The following is a 5410-nucleotide window of genomic DNA, read 5'->3' on the forward strand; positions in this document are numbered from 1 at the left end:
ACCCAGAAATATTAACTCACCAATTTATCAATTGATTTATTATCAATTATCAATTTATCATTGATTTATTCTAAATATAATTATAAAACAGGTTACTTTTGGAGATTATTTGTGATTATTTGTGAATTTGAATAATAAATATTCCTTATAATCTGTAAGTCTTCACATTTAAGTGAGCCTCAAATTTTATTTTTAAATTAATTATTTGATCTGAGAGGACCATTCAAAAGATTCAAAAGGGAATACATTTAAAAATCAATCTCACTGTTACCCCCATTACCCAGCCAACCAACTTTCTATCTAGGAAGTGACATTTCTGGTGTGTGTGTATGTGTATTTTCATATATATAAACATTACATACACACACACACGCACTCTTCTGTTTCAACACAAATGGTTGTATCCTATTGTGGAAATAATGAAAAAAATCCCACTATATTAGATAAAACAGAAGCTATTTATTCAGAGCTTGGAAATCGGTCACCATCATTGTGTTTGACAGAAACTCAAAGGCAGGCAGGGCAGTGAGAAAACTTTATAGTGAAAAGAGGACAAGCCTTCAGGTGTGCTCTGAATGGAGGCTATTGACATGAGAAAGTTGGAGGTGAGGTAACTAGAGGCTAGGGTATCATCTGTGATTGGTTTGGAGAGCATATTTGACCTACTCTGGTTGGTCCTAAGTTGGAAGTCAGGATGAAAGTTTGGAAAAGCTGGTAGTCATTGACCAAGCTATGACTGTTCTAGAACTATTGCTACAGAAATTATGGTTTGGCTTCCTGGGATGAAGGTTTTAATTAGATGAAGAGTTTTAATTGTCATATGTAGTCTGGCCACTGTCTACTTGTATATTCAGTATCTCGCTATGCATATTATCTGGATGTTGATTTTTAAAAATTTTCATTCAGCAGTAATATTGAGCTTGTTGGTGTCTAATTCTATGAATTTTAATACAAGGATTGATTCATGTAACTATTATCTCAATCAGGATACGGATCAGTTCTATCACCCAGACACACTCCCTCTTGCTAGTATAAACAAACTATTACTGAATTTTCTAGCTCAGCTACCTACTGAATCTGTTATACCATATGATGTCAGTATCAATTTATTTCAATTCAGCAATGAACATATTTTTCTATCTGATTACATAGTTGTGATAAATGAAAAACCTGTTACTAAATAGTACCAAATAGAGATAAAAATGTTAAATGTTGTGACTCTGGAAGCTAGGGAGGAGAAGAAGCTCTCGTGGTCACTATAAAGTTGTAAGGAGGGATGAATATGTAATCTGAAGAGAATCAAGTGCCTTCAAATATACATTTCATTGCATGGGTATAAATATATCTGTGTGATTCTGTTTATTTTGCAATGATATCAGAACTCTGTGTCATGCCTTGCACTAATGATGGCATATGGAAATTAAGGTAACATTTTTACCTTCTACAATTTACATTACTGGAGAAGCTTACCAACCAACCAAGTAACCACCCAAACAAACAGTGTGTTCAATGCTATGACAGACACATGAAAACAGTGTACTGAATCTAGAAGGTGGGCACAGGTGGAGCAGGGAAGACTTTATCTAAACCAAGGAGATCCCTCTCTCTTATCTCCTCATAGCAACTATAATTTGGCAATCATCCATAGATAAAAGTGCCATTGTGGGAGCTTTGAAAGTCAGATAGGAGATTGTAAAACCTCCATGGAGCCCAAGACAGAGGAGGGCTGTCCAACTGTGGTTCTGGCTATCACTAGATATGTCCTTGTCCCCCTGTAGACTCAGCGACATCCTTGTTAGGCCTTGGTCTTATCACTAGAATCATGTGACAAAGGCTCTGGGAAAAGTCACACCCACCTGTTCCAAGGGAGACAGCCCCCCGACCTCATTCCTGGCTGTAGATCCTGAAGTAGCCCTGTAATTTGGCTCCAGCTCCTCTCAGGAGTGATCTGAGAGCAATCCTGTCCACAGGGACCTGTTGAGAAACACTCCTGCTCATTGCCCCAGGGACAGGCCAGCCCCCCTTGATTCCACTGTAAGTCTTGAAGTGATCTTCCAACCTAGCTCCATCTTCTTTCAGCTATACTCCAGGAGCAGCCCTGCCCACTCAGTGACCCTCTGGGTGACATGCCCATCTGTGCCTCCAGAGTCAGGCCTGCTGAATTTGGTCTGACAGTATATCTTGAAGCAGCCTTATTTTTCAGCTTCAGTCATATTTTGCCTCAGTCCAGGGAGCGTTCTGCCTTCCAAGGAACCTGGCAAGAGGCATGCCCATTCATGTCCCTGGAAGTAGGCCTGCCGACTCTAGTCTCAGTTGTGGACCCTGATGCAGCCCTGTGACTCAATTCCAACCCCTCTCAGTCTGGAGCCAGTCCTGCCTGCCCAGAGATCTACCCAGTGACCCAGTAGGAGACCTTCCAGTGACTTGGTGGAAGCCACATTTATCCACAGTAACAAGTCTTTCAGCTGTGGACTCCACTGGAGAACAGGCTAAAGTGCTATTTGATCATGATCCTAAAGGCAATACCATCACATGAGGACCCACCAGGAGAAAGTTCTTACCTGTTGAAATCAGTTCTATAAAGACTGAAAGAGATAATTGTTCCTTCAAATGTACAGACACCAACACAAGGCTACATTGTACAATCCAGAATCAGGCAAGCATGACACCACCAAAGGAAACTAATAGACCTTGCACAACCAACCCCAAGGAAATGGTTAACTATTAGTTGGATGAAAAATAATTCAAAGTAGTCATGTTAAGGAAGCTAACTGAGATGCAAGAGAACACAGATAGAAAACAAAATCAGGGAAACAATGCATTAATAAAATGAGTAGTTTAATAAAGAAATAAAAAGTATGAAAACAACCAAACAGAAATCTTGAAGCAGAATGATAAAATGACAGACTAAAAAATACAATACAGATCTTTAGTAGCACGGTCAATCATGCAGAAGAAAGAACCAGCGAACTCAAGGCAGGACATTTGAAATTAGCCAATTAGAGAAACAAAAAGAAAAAAATAAAGTGAAGAAGGCATAAGAGTCCTATGAGACACCTTTAAGTGAATAAATTATGAGTTTTGGGAATTTGAGAAGGAGAGAGAGAAAGGGGCAGAAATATTATTTAAAGCTACAAACTTCCCAAATTTTGGAAGAGATATGGATATTCAGATACATAAAGCTTAAAGAACCCAAGCCAAGCAAGATCAACCTAAAGAATAATACCCCAAGGCACAGTATAATTAAATTGTCAAAAGTGAAAGCCAGAAAAAGTTTGAAAGCATCAAGAGAAGAGATCATCATACACAATGGAACCCCCATAAGTCTATCAGTGAACTTCTTAGCAGAAATTTTACAGGCCAGAAGGGAGTGGGTTGATATATTCAAAGTGCCAAAAGACTCAAACTAACTGCTAAGAATATATATCTGGAAAAACTGTCATTTAGAAATAAAGGTGAGATAAAGATATTTCCAGATAAACAAGAGCTAAGGGATTTCATCACTACTAGATTTGACTTACAAAAATAATAGTCTTTTTTCAAGTTGAAAGGAAAGTTTGCTAAGTAACAACATGAAACACATGAAAGTGGCAAATTTACTGGTAAAGGTAAATATATAGTTAAAATCAGAATATTCTGATGCTGTAATGATGATATGTAAGTCACTTTTAACTCTAGAATAAAAGTTAAAAGGTCAAAGTTTTAAAACTAACTATAGTTCCAATAATTTTTAATGGATACACAATATAAAAAGATGCAAAGTGGGACATCGATAGCATAAAATGTGTGAGGGAGAAGAAAAACTGAAGAGCTTTAAATGCAGTTGAAATCAAGGTGTTATCAGTTTTAAACAGAATGTTATAAGATGTTTTATGTAAGGCCTATGCTAATTACAAAGAAAAAGAAACTCTGGTGGATACACAAAGGACAGAAAGAAATGAAAGCATACCACCACAAAATGTCAACAAATCATAAGGGAAGATAGCAAGAGTGAAAGAAAGAAACAAAGACATTACAAAACAGTCAGAAAACAATTACAAATGACAATAATAAATTATTTACCATCAATAATTACATTAAATGCAAATAAATTATTTAATCAGAAGACACAGAGTGATTACATGGATTAAAAAGCAAGCTCCAACAACATACTGCCTACAAGCAACTCATGTTAGTCTTAAGGACACAAATAGGATGATAGCAAAGGGATAGAAAAAAAATATTTCATACAAATAAAAACCAAGAGAGCAGGGGTATCTATTCTTGTATAATACAAAATAGACTTTAAATCAAAAACTGTCATAAGAGACAAAGAAGGTCATTATATAATGATGGAGGCATCAATTTACTAAAAGGATACAATGGTAAACATGTACACCCAACAGGAAAACACTTAAGTATATCAAGAAAATATTAACATAACTAAAGGAAGAAATAGACAATAGTTAGAATACAATAATAGTAGCAGATGTCAACATCCCACTTTCAACAATGAATGTATCATACAGACAGAAAATCCATAAGGAAATGTCAGTGCTCACTTTGGCAGCACACACACTAAAATTGGAATGATACAGAGATTAGCATGGACCCTGCACAAAGATGACATGCAAACTGGTGAAGCATTTCATATTTTTTTATTATCAGAGCAAAGCAAATCAAAACTACAGTGAAATAATATCTCACTCCAGTTAAAATGGATTATACCCAAAAGATGGGCAATAACACATGCTGTCAAGAATGTGGAGAAAAGGGAACCACTGTACACTATTGGTGGGAAAGTAAATTACCACAACCACTATGAAGAATATTTCAGAGGTTCGTTAAAATACTAAAAATAGAGATATTGTACTATCCAGTCATCCCACTGCTGGGTATATACCCCAAAAAAGGAAATCAAGATATCGAAGAGATATCTGCACTCCCAAGTTTGTTGTAGCTCTGTTCACAGTAGCCAAGAATTGGAAGTGACCTAAGTGTCCATCAACAGATGAATGGATAAGGAAAATGTGGTACTTATACACAATGGAGTACTATTCAGCCATAAAAAGAATGAGATTCACTCATTTGCAACAGCGTAGATGTAACTAGAGGATATTATGTTAAATGAAACAAGCCAGGGACAGAAAAACATATTCTGCATGTTCTCACTTGTTTGTGAGATCTGAAAATCAAAACAATTGAATCCATGAAGATAGATAGTAGAAGGATGATTACCAGAGGCTGAGAAGGGAAGTCGCGGGGTGTTGTATATGTGGGAGGAGGGTATGGTTAATGGGTATGAAAGTTAAAATTAGTAAATAAGGCCTAGTGTCATATAGCACAATAGGGTGACTATAGTCAATAATAATTTAATTGTATATTATCAAATAACTAAAAGATGCCAGGTGCAGTGTCTCATGCCTGTAAT

At 36.6% G+C, this 5410-nt stretch overlaps 1 non-coding gene across 1 annotated transcript; it reads left to right on the forward strand.

The window, feature by feature from the left end:
• The first annotated feature begins 4533 nt into the window (after nucleotides 1-4533).
• Nucleotides 4534-4637, forward strand: LOC112424489 (U6 spliceosomal RNA). The gene has a single exon (XR_003015239.1). It is a non-coding gene; the product is annotated as a U6 spliceosomal RNA (small nuclear RNA).
• The last annotated feature ends 773 nt before the right edge of the window (nucleotides 4638-5410 follow it).

Source organism: Macaca nemestrina, chromosome 12, assembly GCF_043159975.1.
Source record: "Macaca nemestrina isolate mMacNem1 chromosome 12, mMacNem.hap1, whole genome shotgun sequence".
NCBI classification, from domain to species: Eukaryota; Metazoa; Chordata; class Mammalia; order Primates; family Cercopithecidae; genus Macaca; species Macaca nemestrina.